Source organism: Labrus bergylta, chromosome 7 (assembly GCF_963930695.1).
Source record: "Labrus bergylta chromosome 7, fLabBer1.1, whole genome shotgun sequence".
Lineage (NCBI taxonomy): Eukaryota > Metazoa > Chordata > Actinopteri > Labriformes > Labridae > Labrus > Labrus bergylta.
This window is the reverse complement of record NC_089201.1, coordinates 11,830,031-11,854,270: the sequence shown is the minus strand read 5'-3', so window position 1 is coordinate 11,854,270 and position 24,240 is coordinate 11,830,031. Positions and strand designations below refer to the sequence as shown.

Sequence of the window (24,240 nt, the reverse complement as noted above, 5' to 3'; positions counted from 1 at the left end):
TCTTAAAAGGGAAGTATGTTCATCATTTTACACTTCTAAAGCTCACAACAATACAGAATCCGAAAATTTGACCTCCTTTAACATGTTCAACATGCAAAGACTAAAATCAATAAGTACAAAAGCTATGAATGGTATTGATAGAGTATTTCTTAGTTGTGTCAAAGTCTGGCTCATGATGAATAATACATTCATCATTTATCTACTTGCTTAGCTTATCCAAAAAGCTGTATGTGTTTCAGGAATGTGATATTCCGTGTGTCTCAGGCAATCATTCACTTACCATTTATGTAAAATATTTAAGCAAATCATTTGAGTCATATATCAAATACAACATTTAAACCTATGCATCTCTGTGGATTGTGTTTCATGAGATTTAATGTTGGTGGAACCGGTCCTTATGAAAGGTTTGCTTAAAAATGCACAAAGATAAATTTAGATTTTTAAAATTATTCTTAATTTTACACCTTTGATAAAAAAAAAATGTTTTTTCTTATTAATTCAAATTATGTTTGACAAACAGGCAAATGTAGCCGAATGTTTGTCTGATGAACGTCTAACATCCAAATACTTTTGAAATCAACAAGAATGTCAAAGTAAACATTTGTACTAAAAAAAATGTGGGGATTTTAGTCCAGATTCATCACTCTTTAGGCAATAATTGAATAATATCAAGCTGAAATTGAACAATAAGCCTACAAAAAGGTTTCATGGTGAAATACAACAATGCATGCTACTTCGTAAAATGACCACATGTATTCCCTTAACAAAAACATTGACCTTTAAAGTTGCAATAACTGGCAGTGAAATAGAGACAATTTAGAATATCATTCAATATTTCTTTGGAAGTAATAAAAAATATAAAAAGTGCAGTGTTGAATTGAATATACAATTACCTCCAATCTCGTCATAATTACAATACTGCAGTATTGTGGTGAACACAGGATGTGGTTTTTCACCTGGATTCACCCAGGCATAGGACATGATCATGATGGCTTTATTAGTTTGATACATTCAGCAGGAGCTGGAGTCCACACTCAAAAGTACATGTTGTTTTTTTTTCAGCATGCCTTGTTCCGCCACAATTTTGCAGACTGCCTTTAGACCTTTTTCATGTGCAACAATAAACACAAAAGGCAGTCTAGCTTATTGAAGATAGTAAATAGAAAAAATAAAATAATAGCATGAAATAGCCTAACCATAAACCCATTTCCGGGGGTGAAACATAACGCAGGTCAGTTCGTCCCTCTTATTGTTTTGCATCACATGTACTATTTTTTCTATGTCAAAGAAATAATGCTTATATATAATATAGCCTATCATACAATTCGAATTGAGTGGGGGGTCGCGGATTACGTCAGGCCCCCATCTGGCTGAAAGTCCTCCTATTGGACCACTGAAGGCTTTTAAAGGAGCAGGCAGCAGTACACCGGAGGCTTGTACGCGTCCTCCGACGCAGCGTGTTTCTCCATCCATTAATCTCTCCAGGAAACACGGCGGTGGCGGCGGCGGCAACAACCGTGGAGCCGGACTGACGACGACGACCAGGTGAGACACATGGCACCCCACACTTTACTACAGAACTAGACCTGGAAGAGAAAGTGTTTAGAGAGAGAGAGGGGGGCTGGGGGAAAGAAACGCGCTGTTGCTTGACAGCGGGGACACAGGATGGAGTAACACACTAATATAACTCTAACCACTTTGAACAAGTTCAATTATCAGAGAACTACAAATAACTCACCACTCTACATTTTCTTGACTGATTCTGTGTTTTCTCTCTCGGAGTTCAGATGTGATGATCATGAGGAGGCAGCGCGTGAGGTGCCGACTGACCTGTAAGATATCAACAGGTAAGCGAGCCAAACCATCTTTACAATATCACAAATTACTCTTTCGAGTTTTAAATGAGGGACAACCTCTCTGAAGTAAGTCTCAGCCTCGTGTTTGATCTCAAAGCAGCGTGTATTGATCTAAATACTTCGTTTTCCCAAATATAGCCTAATTGGTAACTAGTGTAACTAACAGCGACACTAGATTTAAAACCATGATTTTTTTTTTTTTTAAACGCTCACCTCAAGGTTCACGATCGTCTTCCGCCCCGCAGCCTGTTTTGCCTCCCTGGGGTCAAATGACAACAGCTCAATGCTGAACCTTTAAAGTCAGTCAATATCCGACCGGTCTCCTGCAGACTGGACAGATGAAAGCGGGAGACAGGGGCAGAAAGGGAAGATCTAAATGCCATGTTTAATGTTCAAAGTATGAAACGAGAACTGGTGAAGGGAAAATGATTTAGTTAAAAAAAAAAAAAAAGCTCCCACACAGGAAAATTCAAGAATTTCGAACTTAATTGTATATTTATTGTGTGAAACCTTGTCCTTGAAACGAATACTTTTAATGGCTCTTGTGGATGGGTGTTCAACACAGACAGATTTCAGCACCGCAGCGGTGGACAGCTCCACACATCTGAGTTTAAGCCCCCCAGCAAGGACATGAAGAGGATAGGGAGGAGGTAGGCTGGCATGTATAGTGACTCTGGCCGAATTATAAATACAATGGCAACACAAACAAAGGTTACAGAGTTCATGTTGTGCTTGAGATTTTAAAACAGGCAGATTGCTTACAAAGGTAATGCACATAGTTGATCAAATGAGATACTACAAGAAGAATTAGAGGAGGCCTGTGTTGACAGCATGACAAGTGTGAAGGCCAAGATGTATATTATTCATTTTTCATCAAAGTCCCAAATTATTCTGGGTAAATATTCTTGGGATGTGTCAGCGGTAGGGAAGACTCCTTCTGGCAGGGTCTGAGGTGTCAAAATGGGATCTGGAGCACAGCCAGAATTTTCTATTTACATAGCCCCCCCCTCCCAACCCCCACACCCACCCACCCCCATTACATGTGCCTGGGTGGTGAAGGAAGGGGGTTTATGTGATCCGAGCTCACACATGGGTACACCCACATCTACACACACACACACGCGCACACACACATATACACATGCACACAACAAATGTGACACAGCACATGCAATCTGTAGCCATGAGAGAAATTCAGTGCTAACAGGTGTTCAAACAGGCCGCTCAGTACATTCTTCCAATTATTGCAATTAGATGCTGCCTAGTTACCACTCCATAATGTACAACTGCTATGGAGGTGTATGTGTGTGTGTGTGTGTGTGTGTGTGTGTGTGTGTGTGTGTGTGTGTGTGTGTGTGTGTGTGTGTGTGTGTGTGTGTGTGTGTGTGTGTGTGTGTGTGTGTGTGTGTGTGTGTGTGTGTGTGTGTGTGTGTGTGTGTGTGTGTTTGTGTGTGTGTGTGTGTGTGTGTGTGTGTGTGTGTGTGTGTGTGTGTTTGTGTGTGCATAGTGAGAGGCAGAGAAAGGGAGAGGATGACACAGAGACGGCACCAGAGGGAAAACAGCAGGAAAGCAGAGCCCCTCAGTGCATCTGTGGTGATGTAGAGATTGTTGAGAATCATATATATTACTGAGTGAACGCGCTGTGAATGCAAAACTAATCCCTTTTGCTCCGAGTCATTATCAGCTTTAGCAGATTGTCTAGAAACCGTAGGCTTTTTGCCTCACTTTCTAATCCAAAAACAGGCTCCATTGGTACAGTAGAGCGATCAAAGTGTTAAAGATAAACTGGTTGTTATTAGTAGTTTTATGTTATGTTTGCAGAAACACAGCATAATGGAGCTGTGCTATGAGGCAGTGTGTGTGAAACGGGAAATACACTGATATAAAAGGCTCTAAAGGAAGCATTCATAACACTTTCTAGAACCCAGAGTGACATTTTAAGCTTCTTATTTTTCGTCGTGAAGGTCAAAACATATTTAATTAAGGGTGATATCAAATAGAGAAAAACAGAAAATCATCAAATCTAAGAAACACACAAACAATTGAAATATCAATGCTTTGAATTTCTTGTGTAAAAATGTCTATAAAGACAATTTCTTTCCATCAATTTGTGAGACAGAGTTGTGTGTTGCCTTGCTTTTTGGTCATAAAATATGATTTTTTATTTTTTTTAATTTGGAACAAATGAACAGAAAAAGAGCATGTGCATTTTGTGCAGATCTCAAGTGTTTATAATGAGACTAAAGGTGGTTATAATTATGTGACTCTTAAGTTGATGGAAATACATGAAAATCTTGGAAACCGTCATTTTATGTCTTTTACGTTTTACACGAAGGCACAAAATGACAAGATGAGATATTGCGATAGAAACCTAGTGTATTCCATCATGATGAGCGAACATCTTGATTTGATAAGTGATTGAGCTGTCGTACATAACAGAGAGCAGAGGGCAATCACAGCGGCAGCAGTCTTATCAGAGAGCAAGCACAAGAAAGAAAGATAACAGGGTGCCATAAAACGGGACAGCAAAGAGTGACATCTGAGCAATATCAGTGCATGTGTGTCCGAGTGTATGTCCACAGGTGAGTGTACATGTGTCATATTAAGCAGGCGATGTTTGTGGCAGCTGTCGGCCTTGTTTGAACAGCAATCACAATCAGCGGCAGCAGCAGCCAAGCGTGTGGTTGTGACAGTGCTGGTGGGAGACTCTGCCATCACTCCCCCGCTCGCCTGCTTACACCTTCTGCTCCGGCACCACCTCCTCCTCCTCCTTCTTCTGCACCCTCTGTTCCTCTCTGACCTCCCTTCACCGCCTTGCCTCCCTCCTGCACTTCCTGTGTTCCTCCTCTACTCCGATTGCCTCTTTCCCTTCCTTTAGCAAAAGTGACTGGTATCGCATCAGTTCTACCATGCACTGATTCTCTCCCCCCCCCATTATGGTAAAGTTAAAATAATTTTAGATCTCTTTGTGCAGCTGTGAAAACCTGGTGGTTTCTGCAAAAAAAGTGATACAAATATTTGAGAATAAGAAGGAATACACAGATATGGTACCAAATAAATATTTAAGGTCACATTTATCATTATATCTGATTTCTGTTGTTATTTATGTTATAACCTTTGCTGTATATTCTTGAGAAACGAATGTTGTTCTGATATGGACCTACTTAAGTAAAATTGCTTTTTTACTCAATTCCTTTTTTTAATCAGTGAATTTGACTCGGTGCCTTTACCACTCCCAGCAGGAAAATCACCATAACCGTCATAGGCCTAGGAGCTATGGGCTGGTGAGATGGTATAACCTAACCATAATCTTTTATAACCTTAACTTTTTTCCTTCTCTGAAGTGTAATTTTTTCCCCTTGTGAAATTTTTTTTTTTTTTATAAATGTACATTTAATTAATAAATGAGAGTGTGCAAAAATAACATAGTGAGAAAAAGCTAAAAAGATAAATCATTTAAGGTGCCTATGAACATTGTTTGTCACCTTTCTTTTACCATCTGGCCCAACAATGCCCCCGAAGTCTTTTTCAACGTATGTTGGTGGTGCATTTTTGAGTTTGTCCTTTTTCTATTTAAAAAAAAAAAAAAAAAAAAGAAAATTTCACGACTCACCCTGCCTCTGAGGACACAGTAATTGGCTCCCATTGTAGGCTTGAATTTCAATGGGATTTTTCCCAAAATCTACCAGATACTGACCCGACCACAGGATCCTAGATGTAGCATAAAGAGCTGGATACACCTCTGCTTCTCAGCAAAGAACACCCCTTTGGTCTATTAGGCATAATCAGCATAGGATACATTTATAAAAGAGATATCAGTAAGATGTTGCCAGGAGACCACAGAGCAAAAACATAGTCAGTTCTGATCTTTCAATTATGATTTTTTTTATCCGAGGGGATTCTATAGCCTCTTGTAAACACTTTATTTCTAGACAGTGAGATAAAAAAAATCTGTGAAGTCATTCAAATGTCAAGTATATTACCCTAGAGTATATCTACCTAGATTTCTTATTATATATATATATATATATATATATATATATAAAAAAGGGCCCTGCAAGTCATTCTGGATTCAAGTCACAAATCTGCCCATCCTCTTCATTTATAAAATGAAAAAATACCTCTGAGTTTATAATCGGTTTATATAATTTATGTCATTCTCTAAAAAAGGAGCTAGAGAGGTAAAAAGATAAATACACACACAAACCTGCACACACACACACACACACACACACACACACACACACACACACACACACACACACACACACACACACACACACACACACACACACACACACACACACACAAGCAGAGTGGCTTGCAGTGACAAAATTACTTTTAACACTAATCAAAATAGAAAATAATGAATGTGAAAATATTGAAGAGGTTCATCTGAAATTGTAGGGGAAATAAAAAACAGAATATCAGGAGAGGGCTGAATGGTGGTGCAGTGGATAGCGCTGGCGTACACAGCTAGAAGGTTCCAACTCGGTCAGACATTTACAGTACATATTCTTCCAGAACAAGCATTGGTTCTCTTCGGGAACTCTCTACGCTCCCTCCCACAGTCCAAAGCAATAAGGTTGATGAGTTATTGCCCGTATATGTTTGAGTGTGGATGTTTGTTTGTCTGTATGTCAGCCCTGTGATTGACTGGCAACCTGTCCAGGGTTTTATCCCGCCTCCTAATGACAGCTGGGTTCAGCTTCAGCCACCTGATAGGGGATTGGCATTATTAGCAAGTTTTATCACAAATATAGCATCGACTTGTGTTCCACTGGCTGTTTGAAATGTAATATTATATCCCCCTAGTTTTATGAATATCTAATGCATATTTCATATACATCCTACAAACTGTGTCCTAAATCTTTCTGCTCTTCTCTTTGACTTTCCACCTTTTTCTCCTCCACACTTCACTCCCACTCACAGCCTTCTCCATCCTCCCTTCTCACCTTCTCTCGGCCTTATTTCTTCATCTTCCAGTTTCCTGTCCCCATCATCTGCTCCAACTTCACCCATTGTTTGATGTGGCCTTTTTTCATTTGCTGGAGAAAGCAGGGGAGAGGAGGGGTTGGGTTGTCATTTGAGGATGCTAGAGGATGAAGAAGAGATATTGCCAGAGAAAGGGGGTGGGGTGTCTCCTGAAGCTACAGGCTTGTCATGATTGACATTTAAACTGATAGAAACAGAAACCAAACCGTATTTACCTTTTTTCTGCATCATCATACAGATCTATGTGAAGCCCATGTTCTGTTCTCTACATGCTACAAAACAAACATACTTTTACTTTTTACATAGATCACTGATCATGTAAACATTTTTATTGACTTTAAAAAAGGCTGGGTAATTTTTATTTTATTTAAGCCTCAGACAAGTGATGGTGTGTTTGTTTTCCCTTCCTTGTTTATTGCTTTTATTTCTTAAGCTGACTTTCTCAGGTTGTGCCCATTCCTCATAAATAACAAGCAGAACTATATAATCTTAATACATCAAATGAATCAACAAAAATAAAAGCTACCAGGAAAGATGTTATGAGAAACAATCGCCAAAGGTTGAATCATTAGGTCATCTGTCCGAATCAGCCAGGTTGGTAAAGCTACACTGATCCATCTCCACATCTGGTCAAGCATTTCATTCCCAGCTGTATCACATGCTGTTCTTCTTCCTTTGGCTGATGGTCGAGATCATGAGCGTTGTTATTTCTCTGCCTGAAAAAAAATGGACGTTTGAAAGGCATGTTGTGGAAAACACTGGGCCTTTAAAGACGCTGCTGTTTAGTTGGAGCTGTTCAGTCCTCATGCCGATTGTGAGTCATGATTGGTTGGTAGAATAAAGGATGAGGCTGTCTGTCTGTTATCTGACAGACTTTAACATCTGAGCTGTCAGGCTCGCCCCTTGCACAATGGTAAGAAAGGATTTATTTCAATAGCGATCACAAAAGACTGTCAGAGTCAAGTAAAATACAGATTAATGCAAATAAAGCGTCATGCATAAAAACTGGAAGGTCAAAGAGAAATTCTGCATCGATTGCATGAGTACGTCTGTGTAGTTTAAGTGTATTACATGTTAGTCAATGAAATTGCTGAAGACATACTCTGAACCTGAAACCTTGCTTTTTTTGATCAACCTGTTTGGGTCGATTATTTTATTTTTTTTATCATGCAACTAATTCTGTAGAGAGCCATGTTAGCAGACAAAAAGATATCCCTCTCTTTTTAAATAACATGTTATCTTAAACTGTTGTCCATAATGATTGCTAGTATTTTCAGGATGACAATGTGAGGGGAAATATAATTAAAGATCTGCTGATTAGCTTTGTTAATCAGGGACAGACTGAGAAACATTTATTGGCTAATTACCTTGCATTATAAATACAGAAAAACTGTAGTTTGCCTTATGGGTTCATATGCATCGTAATACGTTTCTTCATTTCAAAACAGCTTTTACTGTCATCTGTGTAATGCAGAGGGATGTACATTACATCTATATATCAATAATTATTATGTGTATTGTTAATACACATAACACCACTGATTGCTGCTTTATTTATATTGAAATTTCTTCGATTTACACACTGCACATGGGTACATATAGAGAACTAAGGAGAACAGCCCCTGCAGTTTCACACGCTTTAATTGGTAACTATTCATATTCCTGATGTATCAGACAGGAATGTGGAGCATGTAGCATTGTTCGTTTCTGAATCCACTGAAACACTCTTGTTTCTATCAGGCTTTTCAGTCAATACAAAATGTACCAGTGCAGACAATTATGTATTTCTGTGTGCAGATTAGTACGTCTTTTTAGGTATGAATGACTACTGCAGTTAATGAATCACATTTTTTACTCCAAGGTCAATGCAGAGATCTTCATCGTGAGGCAAAGCGCTTCCCCGTCCACCTGCAGACTGTGAGCAACTGTCAGCATGTTTTTGCTATCTGTCGACTCGTTTTTTTTCCCCTCACACTGCATTGTGTGTGTTTTTTTTTTAATGAAAGGAATGTTTGGAGTTGGTCTATGTGTTTGCATTGATTGTTGTTGTTCAGTCTGTTTTTCCCCCGCGTTCTTCCATGTGTGAATTCTGTTACGAGTCGTCATGCAGGTGTGAAAGTGGGCCTGGTCTGAGGTGATCTGCTGCCTCGTTATGCTAGACTTAAGTTGGTTGTGTGATTTTGTGTTCTTTGTATCCCTCTGCTCACAGTGCATGTGTGCAGCTTTGTTTTAGTGTGGGTCTTGTCTGTACTCACTGTGCAGTGTACATTTTTAAGCTTGATATATGTTTAGGTTTTTTTTTTCTTCTGTGGGTCCTTTTGTGTCTTCATATGTATGTGTGCTTATAATCCAAGGCCATTCAATAGCGCCACATGGATCCATCGCATATCCAGGTCACTATGGCAACCAAGGCCACTTATCACAGAGGGTCCCAGCAGATCAAACAGGTGTGCATCCTGATGATGTCTCTCCTAGACGACTGTTGCTAGGAACCTTTGTTGCACATAACTCACAGGTGCTTGTCGCCGACAGAGACAAACCAGCAGGAATGCAAAAACCTTGTTCTGATGACAGTTGTGGGGTGTGTGTGTGTGTGCGCACGTGTGTGTGTGTGTGTGTGTGTGTGTGTGTGTGTGTGTGTGTGTGTGAAGCTGGTGAATGTTAATTCAAGTAATGGAAATAGTCACATTTACCAGAAGTTAAATGTTCTTATAATCATTTTTCAAATTAACGTCCATGAACTTTTTTCTAAAAATAATAACTGTCATCGACATTTGACGGGATAATGGACGCGTTGCCAGCTCTGGTATTCGACTGCTACCATGATGTCTGTAGTACAAATGGCTACATTGGAGGGGATTTTTTTCTTATACTAGTTGAGATAGATTCCAAACAAAATTATAAAGCTAACTTAAAGATCAACAAGGAAAGAGACAACTTTTTGGAGTGTGATGGATTTATTTATTTATTTGTTTGCAAACCAGATACGTAACTTGGGTTAGATGATTTGTGTACCCTGTCAAGCTGCTTAAAATAAGTCAACAATGACATTGATAATGATACACCCTTATGTTATATGTCTGTTATGAAAAATATCTGCATGGATGTGACCTTATTGCTCGGTCACTCTCTCTTTTACTCTTTTTAGCTTCATCCCTCATCGTCCTCTTCCTCTAAGCCTCAGCCATTGTATCAACCAGTACAGAGAACTGGCGTCTTTTCATTCAGTCTTGTGTGTGTGAACTACAGTGCCGTAAATGCACTTCTCGCGAGATGACCTCGGCCAGCTGCCAAAGTTTCATGTTATAGTAAATACTGTAGGTGATAGGGCAGTGCTGTGGGCATGGGAGAGACTCCATTCTCCCTGTTGAAAGTTATTGTGCTATTACATAGACCTTGGAAACTTCTGTTTAAAGGTAAAAAAAAGTTACATATCATTGCTAAAGTGCTGTAGTCTATAAAGATTTAGAGATATAATGGCGTTTGGTCCATAAGCTAAAGAAATGTCAGATCCTTTTTTCTACTCAAAGAATCCTCCACTGCTTTTTAATTTGACTTTATGCAACCATTTTATTAAAAAAATCAAATTGACATCAGACTGTAGATATACACTCTCAAAAACAACACTGATAATATCATGAGGATATTTTTTCTGACTTTGCAGCTTCACTCAAGATACATTTTTAAATGTATTTTTATTTCACGTATTTTGTTTTTGCACTCTGTTATTATACATGCACAAACAGGACATGCATTAATGCAGCGATGTCAGATTGGGCTGCTACACACCGCTACACAGGGAGCACACCTCTCCAGCAACCAGACCAACACATACTTTAGTCCGCACCGGGACTTGAACTGGCAACCCGTCGGTTCTCAGTCCCTCACAGACTGAGCTACTGCCACCACGCATAAGAGAGACTGTGCAATTGTTTTATCAAAGACCAGCACAGACAAAATTGAGACAAATACAGCGATTTTTAACTGAAATATAGATAAACTACAAGTACACTATCTTCTTTTGTGTTCATTTAAGACAAAATGACTATAATATTTTATGATTTTTTATTTACCAGTACTTTTGTAAACAAAATTTTAGGATTAAGTGGTAAAAAGAAAACTTTCAAAATCTTATAAATAATATAAATAAGAGTAACCATCACCAAGTAATTTGAGATGCAATGCACTCATTCAGGAAGTTAATAATCCAAATTTACAATAAAAATCAAACCATCTCACAGCCCTTAGCCTTCGGTCAAGAGAAGAAGGGGCTCACCCTCATCAAGTTTTTTAGAGCGCTCATTCCTGACTTGATACTTCTCACATTTCCACTTCCTCTGCATGCTGCAGATGTGAACAGTTAATTTGAACAAATGTTGCTTTGAGAATTGAGTTCTTGAGTTCTTGAGGGGTTAAGAAAAGGATGTGATCAATATAAAAGTAAGCTAAGGAAAGGAAATGAAGTGGAAGGAAGGGGGACATTTGAGAACCAGAGAAATGTGCTTGACGTCTGGCCAGAGAGCCAGTGAAGAAAGGATTGTATGAAATTGTAAAACCAGCGAGTGTTCTTTCACTTGCGGAACCTGCCTGCGCACCACTCCTCGAACCACCCCCCCGAACCATTTTTTTCCTTTTCGCTCACCTCGCTCTCCTGTTTGAGAGTGTGTCAACTGCACTGCCACCATGATCCTTTCACTCCACCTCGTCCTGCTGTTCTAAACAGCACCTTCCTTCCTTCTCCACTACCCTCCCCCTGACTCAACGCAGCACATGTTCTTCTATTCACCCTCGTGCCCATCTCTCCGTCCTGTGGTGCACACTTTTACCATGGCTCCTCTGGAGACATGCCGCTGTTTATAATGCACATGTCCAATATGTCTGCAAATCTAAACAGAAGAGGGGTTTTTCGACATTTCTCCCGCTGAGAGTTTGTGTGTGTACTCTCTGCTGATAATATTTACTAGATAATTAATATTGACAGGTCTCAGTCTTGTTCAGTCAGCTGTTCAGTCCACATGTATCTCCATAGACCCATATTGACATGTGAGTAGCAGCCTGAGTTGACTTCCACCTGTTTTTGAGTTCCTGTGCACACAAGTACTCCATGCAGATGTAAAAGCATGTAGTGTGCCTGTGGTGCACTCACTCCTTCAACGATCTCATTTTGCTTGATTAGGGTTTTTATCAGGTTTTATTCTAGTACCAGGTGCACGTGGAGGTCAAAATTAGAGAGAATAATTTATCATATTTCTTCATGAAAGATCTCTCTGTCCTCCACCGTTACCTGCGCTGCTTTCTTCCTTCATGTAATGGCTTATTGTGGTCTTAAACCCAGCACCTTTTCCTTTCACACGCAATCCCTGCCATTTCTCGCACCTCTCTTGCACCATTTCCCTCACCTTACCCCCTCTACAAGGCACCTCGCCTCACCCTGCTTCCCCTCTGTTCTTTTCCACTTGCAATCCTTTCACCTAACCAAATAACCTTGCCTCCTGAGAGCGCACCTCACCTCCACATCTCAGCTTCCCTGCTGCTCTTCCATCAACAGACCCCCCCCCCCACCCCCCACCCTCTCTCTCCACCTCCTCCCCCTGCCAGTTGTTTCCTTTTCTCTGGCTCCTTCTCCCCCTGTGGTCAGCCCTCATCTCAGGGTGCCATGTACAGGATGCTCCCTCTGTGAGAGGTCAGTGGTGGTCTAGCTGTTCTCCCCCTCAGTGAATGTCCAACTGTTGCTGGAGATCATAAAGTATTTCATTCACTCTTAAATAGGCTTTCAAATGGTTTTATCTATCTATCTATCTATCTATCTATCTATCAATCTATCTATATTTGACTGATTTGTTGTGGTGAGATGATTTAATAGCTGGTTTATACTTACTATTTAAGTAAGATAGGAGTAAAATTAATGTCATATACTCTATTTTCTGAATATCAATGTTTTTGTCATTAGCTACTGTTTATTTACAAGGCAAAAGAAGAGCCAAGTTATTGACAACATGTTATTCAGGACCACATCCATACATCTAGCATTTCAGGGTCGAGACAGAACTATTTTAAATCAGGTCATCTTACAAAATTTTGCGCAGCTTTTTGTATTCTTACACTAAAGTTCATAATGGTTAGCGTCCATACTGCACACTGTGCTACTTGGTTATAAAGACATTTAATATAACAAACAAACTTTGACCTGAATTGATTATACTTGAGGGACAATTTGATTTCCTCTTTAGTTTATTTAATAAGGCAAATTAATTTGTGAGCCAATTTGTTTTCAAATTTAAACTGACGTTATCATTCATTATTGTCATCCCTGTCGAGAATGACCTGCGGCAAAAAAAAAAAAAATTCTTAATTGCTGAGGCTTTTAATTTACGATTGATTTCTCTAAATGTACTTTTGCAAATTAAACACAATATGAATTATCTTCAGAATTGCAAATCATAATGTATGCTTGTGGCCAGAGGACAGAGAAATCTGTTCTGCCGCAGAGTGAATAATGAAAATGTGTCATCTTGGATGAAGAAAGCAGACGCACACTGCTCTTCAGAGAATTCCATTTTCTAATTCTCTGACAGACGCAGAGGGGGAGCAGAACACATGTACCTCCCCCTCACACACGCCAATTACTGCAATGAGCAAATGAAAGGTTGGGTCCCATCAGGGCCGCTGTAGGGGGTAGACAGACAGAGGGGAATGTAGCTAGAGAAGGGGGAGTTATACATAATTGTCCCCCCCCCCCCCCCCCCCCCCCCCCCTCTTGTCCACATACACACACTCACACATACATCATGGCAATCATCATCTACTCTCACCGTTGTTGATAATCCTAGAGTTTCGCAGTAAATTTGCTCTCTCCGTTCACATGTTTTCTCTATATTGTCCTTATATTTCTGTGGCTTCATCGGTTTCTTGTCTCTATTTCTCTGTCATGCAATTTTACCCGTTCCCCGGACTTTCCCTCCTCCTCCTCCTCCTCATCATCAAATGTCAACAGGCTAAGTGACATTTTTTAGGGACTCACTTTTGACAATAACAGCAGTCAAAATATGTAGAAAGGGTCTGTCAGGTCAATCAGGATTATTAGAGGCTCAACAACATCAGACTGAAAGACAATGAATCAGTGACTGGTTCTTATTAATACATTAAATGTTCTAATATCACTGAGAAGCAGCCTATAATTGTTTTAATATGTTCCTCATACTGTTTTATGACTTACGCTTAATAAAGCTAATTTTAGATACTCTACCTTCATTGCTTCATTTGGAGTACTCAATTAGAGTAATAAACTGTCAGCACAATTGTACGTAAAGTTAAAATCTTCTGAAATCAAATTTTTCAGCCTCTGTATCGTGTATCTCCAGGGGGTCATAATGAAACTGTATATCTGAAAGCCAAGAAGTCCACAGACTGCACGCTCTCACTGTGCTCAGCTGCAGTTCAGTGTCTCTTCGGGCTAATTGAAGTCAACCACAGGGCATCGTTAATGATCAGCCTACAGCGACCCTTGATGGGCTGTCATCTTCCTGTCTGCAGAGAGAGCCAAATCAGAGGTGAATAAAGGAGAACGAGCTTGGGGAAGAGGAGTGAAGGGGGGGGGGGGGGAGTATAAGTGGGGGGTGGGGGGATGGGGGTGGGGGTGTAGGACAAATGACCCAGGTGATGCAATGACTACCATGCTGTGCAGGAAGTAGCCATGTCCGGCTCTGCTCACTTCCGCTCACTGGCCATTTCCCCTCCCTTGAGCTCCTGCAGCTGCAAATTCACTAACACAGAATCAATGTGAGCAGGTGGAGAAGGAGGGGGGTACAGGAACTAAGGATGAGGTGAAAAAGGAGAAGGAGGGGATGGATCAGAGGGAGGGGGAAAGAGAGGAAAGGAAGAAAATATGAAGTAAAGATAAAAGAAGAGGTTACAAAGAAGCAAAGAAAAATACATTCTAGGTAAGTCAGGTAAAGGACAGAATATGAGAGGAAAGAAAAAAATGACATGTTAGCTAAGAAAGGATGAGAGAAAACAGAATTAACTTTGGAATTTTGTGGTATGGGACTAAATTATATTTTAAATATGGGTTTTTGTTAGTGACATCCACAACAATCAGAGAAGCTTTAAATATCGCAATCTGGCGAACTAAATTAAACTTATTAAAGATAAGAGGAGCTTTGATTTATACCTTTACGTGTTGTCCTTCAGTGTACGATTTGTGTTTTACTGCCACACCGCAGCACAGCGTGGCCCCTCCTGTTCTTACAGACCATCCACAAAGCTTGTTTCTGCCATGTTTGGCCTTTTGGCATTTGAGTTTACAAGTCTCTGTGCCAGCCAGAGAAAATGCCCTCTGTAAATCCACCCTGATCCTCCTGAGTTTAGACTAGGTGTAGTGAAATCTTATACCGCTTCCAATTGTTTTCCTTTAACATGTTCATCTCACAAAATGAAATTTAAAATTCTAACATAAGTCACAATCTTCAATCAGGAAATATCCATTTTCTCTGGCAACTGCAGACACTTGAAGCTGAAATATGTATATAACCAATAAGAAATCCACGTGATGCCTTACGGTCCATTAAAAAAGGATAAAGATTTTTAAATATTTTGGACGAGAAATCACACACACAAAACAAGACAACTTTTTTTTTTGTTTGTTTGGTTGTTTCAAACTCATTTTATGGTAGTGCATCACATGCAAGTTGAGAGAAGAGTGAGAAAGGATGGTTGCAGAATTATTAGTCTGGGTATATAATACACAGGATGTACTCGCAAGAACAGCAGCACCTGTGGAGTACACTGTGATCCAACAGAAGATCCCTGCAATATTCTCTGAAGCTTATGATGCTCTTTCATGAGACAGTGAGAATTTCATCTTTGTTGGCGCAGTTTGAGATTAGATTATATCATAAGGAGCGCATCTAATTTTGACCTCTGTCGCATCATCTATACCGAGTCGACCCTGCATAATCACAGCATGAAGAGCCGTATTTATATGAAGTGGAAGTGGACTCCTTAAGAACAAGAGCGCCTCTAGTCTGTGCATGTCTCTAACAAGGAGTCATATCATATTTACAATTACCATCATTAATGAACAGTTAATGATGAGATTATCTTACAATACATGTATGCGGAAATGATTCTCATTGGATGTGAAGGAATATTTTTTGAAAGATTTTTGTCCCCCACCTCTGTATAAGAATTAAATTTCACTAACTGGCCTTGACATCCTAATTAAGCATTAGTCTAATGTAGAACATTAGCAGAAGAAAAAGGAGAGAAGGCCATCCTTGAGCACTCTGTAAGCTTCATAGGGAACACTAGTGTCTTCTCCCCCTTATTTCTCTCTTTGGCTCTGAGTGAAAGCACCTTCATCCCAAAGTGAAGAGCATAATTTAGTCTGCTAACATGGAACTATTCAGCAGGTTGCCTATAATTGTATAACCAAGGCCAGGAGAATAATAGTCCCAGACCCTCACCCTCTGAGCTTTTCTTCTACACATGCAGTGACCTAAGATCTCCAGAGAGACAGAGGTAGACAGAGATAACCAGAGCAACTAAGTAATGTGAACTATGGGGAGCCCATTATTTCTTAATATGCTTTTTTAATTTGAAAATTAGAAGCAGACTGGACGTGAAGCTTATTCCTAATGGGTCATTCTGTCTGCGTGCGTCCATGTGTGTGTGTGTGTGTGTGTGTGTGTGCAGACCAAGTGTGTGTTGCAAATGGGTTCATGGGTTTAACCATGCAGCATGTCCTTGTGTGGCAATCTCCAATGTTCCTTGCCTAATACCTGTAACTCAGTGGCTCATACTAGACATAAATGAGTACTGAGAAGGGCGCACCTTCCCCGGCAGAGAGAGAGAGAGAGAGGGAAAGAGAAGAGGGCTAAGGGAAGTAGGGAACAGAGAAAGAGAGAGAGAAAAAAGGGAGAACAGTGCTGGTCTAATGAACTCATAGCACACTGTACACTGTCACTCTCCTGCTCAGCGCTGTGACCGAGACAATGCAGCTGTATTGTTGCTCCAGCATTGTGTGCGCTAACCCAGGCAGCCAGCACCCCATAGAGAATCAATGGCTCCTGTAACTTAAACTTGGTGGCAGTGCTGTCGAGCCAAGGCAGCTGTCATTCTGAGTATTGTTTGCTCTGACAGCAGCCTCTGATGAGAGCATTGTAAAGTGCAATGTGGAGGCTGTACAAGTTCACCAAGAGATGATAAAGATTTCAAATGAAGCTGCAGCAGCTAAAAGAAGAGTTAGGTTAGTAAATGTTGGAAATTATTTGTGAAAAGAAGGCTTTGGCTATAAAGGAGTAGATTAAGAGGGCAGATTTTTATTGTATACCTCTTGCACACCCTTATAGAAAATAAATACTGACATTTTTTCATTGGGCTCCCCAGATATTGTGTTGGTTTTATGACTGTCTCAGTTTTGTATCTAACTCAATACATTTCATGTTATCTGATTAATATTTATCTATAAAAATTGAAATTTGGAGTTGTTTCAAATGTTGCTCCAAAGTCCCACAATTCCTTTAGAGCTGCTGTCTGAAGTGACCAGTAATTTATTGTTAGCACAGCTACAATATTTTCTCGTAATTTTTGCAATATAAACCAACCTTATACCTTTAATGTTCCATTTGATGGCAGGGGATTTTTCCTCAAGATATTAGGGTTTTTAATCTGAGTACACTATGCATTATGTTAAGTGGTACAAATTGTTTCCTGATAATTTCCGTAGATACTGAGGTTTAGGTTTTTTAAGGATAAGACAAAGCAACAACAACAGAAAACACCCCAGTCACTTTCTTACAGTCTTTTCTTTATTGTCTTTAAAGAAACCAGGTTGTCTGCACTTTTACTTTTCCTGTATAAAAGCACATTCCTGATCTGTATTTAAGGTCATTCTTTGACATTTCCCTAGAAGAAAATATCAGTTTCACTACCTTGTGTTAACATTTGAAGTGTATAAAGATAGCCTTTTGATTAAAGCTTGAATATATGTTATTCTATGTGTTGTCTAATGTGCATCTGGTAGAAAGATGTGCATTCAAATGTAAGCAACTGAAAGAGAGAAAAAAAAAAATCATGCCAACTGTCATCAGACAAGCGAGAGATGTAATTTTGTCTCACAGTATTTCTGGACTTCCTTCCCTTGACAGTGGCACTTACTTGAAAGCCCATTCAGTACAACTCAAACTCTTTAAAAGACAACAACCCTGTATGTAGGACATACAGAAACCCTGTAACGTGAAGACGTGCTACAAATACCTCTGACTGACAAATGATCTTAGGAAGTGCAAAGCAGAAACACCAACGCAAGCTAGTTAGCACCCAAGAAGTGATTATCAATTAAATAAGAAACTGAAGGATACACCACTTTTTGTTATTTGTAAGAAAAGTGTTGTTCCTGTGGAAAGCCTTCATTTCTCACTTATCACACTCTTTAAACTTGTGACACACCAGCTTTCTTTTCTAGCAATCTTAGATTAGCAATCTCCTACAGTATATTTGGACATGCATAGCAGGATTTTTGTTACTTAATTCTCACAGAGAAGAGGGTCCTTCTCTGATTTACAAAGACTTTGTTTAGCTGTAGAAGAAATATAGAAATTCAAATAGCTCCAGGACGAGAGGTCAGGCACCTTGACAGGCTTTAGAGATTTGATGGGGTCCTGCAGTTCCTCACCCCCAACTAGGACTCAGCAGAACAGATTACCCAGAGATCAGGGGTAAGAGAGAGGTATTGAAGTTTCAAGGCAAACTGAGAGAACTGAGCATGTTTGTGTGTTCATGTGTTTGTGTGTAAATGTATGTTTCTTTCAGGTCTTAAGAGCTCTTATACCCAGGCAGTAAAACATGGAGCGAAAGACTCCCTGACCCTGCCGGTCATTTCATCTACTTCCAAATGTCACAGCGTCACAGACCTTTGTTGAGATCAGCAAGTAGGGCACCTGCATATGTGTGTGTGTGCGTGCTTGTGCGTGTGTGTCTGTAACAGATGGTGTGTTTTTAACTCTGCTTTTCTCGGCACAGCTTCCACAGTAAAACCAGCGGAAGATGGCTGTCATTAGACAATGAAGGAACACATCCCAGCCTTCATGGGACAATGAAAGAGCAGTAACTCATTGAGGCCTGAAACAGTTCAGAGCTGATTAAAGTAACAGTGAAGAAACATAGGGGACATCACATAAAGCCCCTAAACCTTAAATACATTGCAGAGAAATCAGTAGTTTTGTTCTCTTTTCTCCTCCAGGACAGTAATGAGGTGAGAGAGCTACGTCAGTCAGTGTGTGGCAAGCTGCCGTTTACCGGCCATTAAAGATTAATAGAAATAGAAGAACAGCGGAGGGGTCAGCACGGCTGAAGCCAGCGATATTAACAGGACATAGGACTGAGCACAAATGCTGTAGGCGGTATTCAGCAAAACAAGACATTATTGTTCATTAATGAGATATTTGTCATTCACAACACAACTTGCACCCATAAATACTGTTGTGTTGTTTGACTTGGATAACCCGCAGCAGCTGGATATCAAAACAGTTATCTCGCTGCTTCATTGTTATTCAAATGCATTTACCTTTCCTTTTCCCCGTGTTATCCTCTTTTCCACTTCTCTCCCTCTATTTTCTGGAAATCCCCTTTCCTCTATACTACTCTGCAATTTTCTCTCCTTCCATCCTTTCCTCTCCCTTCCTTTCCTGCCCCCCCCCCTTTTTTATTTTGCCTTTCTACTTCTCTTTTTTGGTAAAAATGTTAAATGTTTAATTGGCTTGGGCTTGTATAGCACTTTTACGTTACGTGTCTTGCCCAAGGATACATCGGACATGTGGCTGCAGGAGCTGGGGATCGAACCCCCAACCTTTCGTTTGACAGACGACTGACTCTCCTCTCCTCTCCTCTCCTCTCATGCCATTTCTCTTGCCTGTTTTCCCCTGCTAGTTTATTTCATGTTTCTTTTACTGTTTTGTGACCTTTTCCTCGCTCTCCTTTTTTCCTTTCCTTTCCCTTCCCTTCCCTCCCTCCCTCCCTCCCTCCCTCCCTCATATTTCCATCATACCTTTTTTCTTTCATCTCCCCTATCCTTCATCCACTCGCCTCTCCTTTATCCTGCAGAAATCCAACTTTATTGGCAGAGCTTTACAGAACCAATACCAGGAGATTAAACTTGTGTCCTTTTACTCTTCTGTTAATAAAACAGCTGCTCTGTCACAACTGTGTAGCATTCACTCTCTTGTGTACGTGTATGTGTGTCCATCTTACAGCGCAGCGAGATCCACATTGTTATATCCACGTTGAGACTTGTGTGTTCTCGTTTGTGTGAGTGCTGTATTTATCAGCGATTTATTATCAACAGCAGGGGGCATCAGCTGAATGAATTCATCAAGGTTTTTTTTCCCTCTCCAGCTGCATGTTGTTTCTTTATCTTCTGTTTTTAGCAGCACGTGCTAATTCAAAGTGCCTTAATGTCCCTCGCTGTTGATCAGAATCAAACATAATAAACGTTGAATTAATGTAATGAAGGCAAAAGCAAACAGATTAAGAGCTTCTATTATGAAGTACTGAGTTTAAATCGACACGGCTTGGACCAAATATAAATGTGATTAATCTCGAAGCCTAATGACTTTCTCTCCTCAGATATAAGATCTTCGAAATTGAATGTGTTTTTATTTTCTTTACCATTCATAATTCCCCCTCCCCCTCCCCCAACAGTTTCAGCTCCTGACTTTGTCCTGTTGATTTCTGTAGATAAAAACGTTCAAAGAAATCCTCAGTATTTGATGCCACACATATTTGACTTCCATGACTGCTGTGTCAGATAATCTGGAGCCATAGCTAAGACTTTGGAGTCTGTCAGACCAGTGTGACGTGTTTTGGAAGACTAGTGATTTTGTTGTTGTACATTAATGTTCTTGACAACATGTCACAGTCTACCTCAGTGAGTCACACATTAGCAGCGTTTGGGTGTTTTGGACTTCTGGTTTCTGTACTATTTCTTGAACTCACAATTTTACAATTCTACAATTCATTTAGCAGACACTTTTATCCAAGAGAGTAAGTACAACACAAGCAAGGATCTAGAAAGGAGGAAACAATTTCAGTGCAAACGAAGAGCCTTAAGTCTGATCGGACACACAGGTGCTGACAGGCAAAGCACAACAATTAATCCCCAGCTGCAATGGACATCCACTGACATTCATTCAAACATGCAAGTGAGAAAAAAACGATTTTCTCAAGATTCCCCTTTTTGGTTGATTTGGCGAAACTTACAGGTTACATATTATGTGTTTTCATCCCAGGTCGCTTTGTCTCAGCTTTTGAAATCTCATTCAGATGCACTAGGCAGCCCTGTTGCCTTGCCATAAAGATGCAAAGGATCATATTTTCATCTGTTGAATGCAATTCAAGATTAGCATTGTGTTTGGTTAGGCAAAGTCATATAATTTGTTTATACTTATATATAAAATAAAAACATCATGGGGTAGTTTACAACAATAATTCAAAGTTAAGTTTTGGAAGCACACTGTACTCCTGTCCTGGTCTCCTGGGTGAAGGTCGAGGCGGGAGGCTTTGTTCTAAAGGTAAGAACTGTCAATCAATTTATCAGCATACTGTAGGCTCATTTTCCTTCCTCCCTGCTGTTTGTGTTATGTATTTGTTTCAATATGTTAATTTTTAAAGAGAATAAATGGAAATCTGCACATTTCAAAAAGCCAACGCACTGTGCAGATGGTGATACAAGCACTTATGATACAAGATGAACAAAAAAGATGGTTGTGCACATAAGACAGAGTCTTAACACAACTGCCAATGTGATGAAAAAAAAATGATTTTGTATTTTTATTTGCTGCCATCTCTTTCTCTTGCACTGTATTGTATACATGTTCAACTGTACCTTGAAATAAAATGAAAGCCAGTAGCCTGTTTGTGTGAGCTGATTAATGCCTTGCGCTCTGCATATTCTACCCCATTGTACATCTCAGCCAGACTCCAACTGTTGCAATCAATTCAATCAGCAGTGCTTATGAACCCATTACAATCTAGCTGCGAGCGGGCAGGGTCTGCATCCTTCGAATGGCCTCAAAGTAATTACTATTTAGTCAAGCCAAAAAAGGATAGAAGGCTGCGAAGGATAAAAGAATGATGGATGGTGGATAGAGTAATAAAACATGTCCCTAATGACTCACGTGTGAGTATGAATATGCATTACAGCAATTGGGAAATAAGAGTGGGTGTTTTGTTATTTACACCCAAACAAGCCCACGCTGAGAACGCTGTAAGCGGTCGCTATGGTTACTATCAGGAACCACGCAAAATGTTGCATCCTAATTCTGAAGGTCAGAGGTCTCACAGCACTCTGAGGATGTCTACAGCTCAAGGGCGTGATATATGCTGTAGGAAATTCATTGTTAACCACACTATCAGCCAGAGGCGGCCCACTTCTCTTACCTTGTGTATAATTACAGGCTCATCTTTCTGCCTGCACAACAAAGGGATTTAACAAAGCTTCAAGTGAAATTTTCATGTGTTAATGTGTCCCTTGACTAGGTGTAGTAGAACTGCAATTGTGTGTGAACAAGGGAACACAAAATAAGGGGGGGGGGGGCATTTAGTCTTCATCAACGTATGTGGCTTAATATTCAGAAATATATATTTACCACTGTCATACAATCAAAACGCAACATACTATAAATGACATGTTTTGGCATACATTACATGACATATAGACATTTGTGTTTTTCCCCCCACTAAACTCTGACCATAAAACGTTCTTTTCATATCATTCAGTTCAGGTCAGCAGTGTCAAAAGAGGTTGAAAAAAAACATAGCAAATTGCAAATTGCACTTGTTTACATGTTTGAATTCGGTTCAAGGATAAATATTTCATCACACTGTCTAAACAAGCTAGTCACCAAACAAGAAGATTTTCTGCTGAACTCAAAGCCTCTTTTTTTTAATCTTTAAATAATGATCTGGGTCCGGAAGTTCAGACACAACATTTTTTCTTGGAGAGCAGCAGCATTGCGGGTAACAGCTTTTAATTCAATTTCAATTTGTTTCAACAAAATGAGTGCCTGAAAAATTATTAGAGTAATGTATTAGGTTGTTTATATCATATAGATTTGCAAATAAAATTCAACTGTGTTCATACAACATACTGGTAAAATCCATCATACCCCACCTGATGATTACTTGGATATTGAATAGGCAATTAATGAAGACTTTGATATAGGATTTATGCCATACCGTCAAGAACTGCACCTAAAATGTCATTCGACAGCCCCCATTATCAACACCACTTATCCCAATAAGGGTGAATAGGGGGCTGGGTTTGGGGAACAGCCTATTCCAGCTGTCTGGTACACGCTTGACAGATTGTCAGTCAATCACATGGCAGTCATAAAGACAGACAACCACTCAGACAATGTTTAATGGACTTGAGGTTGTATAGCGCTTAAAGAGCTTGTACACCGCAGGTCACACATCCCCATTCACCCCCTGGTGACAGAGGCTGCTACTGTCACACTAAACCATAAAACACAGAACCCAAATGCACGACTTTAAGAATACCTAAAGGTTCAAAATACAAGTCTGTTTAATCAGAAAAGGGTCGATACACAGGAATCCAATACACAAGCTGAGGTATCCAAAACGATATGCAAAAGACAGGTCAATAATACGGAAACGGGTCAAAATACTAAATCAGAAATTCACTAAAGGCTGGAACGTGGTCACAAAGGAACAAGAAGAACATGCACTGAAGAAAGAGAGGAACACAGAAACTTAATACTCAAGGGAAGTGAAGACAGTTAGACACAGGTGAGACACATCAGGTGAGAGGACAGGAAGCCAAGGATCTGAAACAGGACACAGGGTAAGTATCAAGGCAAAGAGGAAACACAAGACATAAAACATGAGAAATAACAGAATGAACTATACTGTCATTGAGATGTGACAGCTACAATATGTAAAGTGCCCATCAGTAAAAAAACCGAATCTAATGTGCCGACGAAGCAGCGGGAGCAACACGGGGTTAAGAGTCTTGCCAAAGGACATGTGACTGCAGAAGCTGAGGATCAAACCCCGAGCTTCTGATTGAGAGACAACCGACTCACACCCCAGGGGTTGTGCTGAGCGCTGAGCATTCGTTTGAACTAATAGAGGACGCTGGAGTACCCTCAGAGAAACCACAAATGCAAGGGGAGAACATGCAATCATCACACAAAAAAAAACATGACAAGGCCAAAGGCTGTTGGTCATCTTGGGAAGACTGAATGTTCAGGGCTATGGCGTCCCACAGGGGTGCATTAGACCTTTGCTTTTTCTATTCTAAATATGTTGTATAGATGTTTGACATGACTCCCACTGAGATATTAAGTACTGTAATTTATATTAAAATCAA

General features: G+C 40.0%; 1 long non-coding RNA gene across 2 annotated transcripts; it reads left to right on the top strand.

The window, feature by feature from the left end:
- The first annotated feature begins 1,208 nt into the window (after nucleotides 1-1,208).
- Nucleotides 1,209-10,310, top strand: LOC136179710 (uncharacterized). 2 transcript variants are annotated; one of them, XR_010666683.1, is made up of 3 exons: nucleotides 1,209-1,545; nucleotides 1,788-1,847; nucleotides 8,713-10,310. It is a non-coding gene; the product is annotated as an uncharacterized lncRNA (long non-coding RNA). The 2 variants fall into 2 exon arrangements; XR_010666682.1 differs by lacking the exon at nucleotides 8,713-10,310 and having other exon boundaries at nucleotides 1,788-3,357.
- The last annotated feature ends 13,930 nt before the right edge of the window (nucleotides 10,311-24,240 follow it).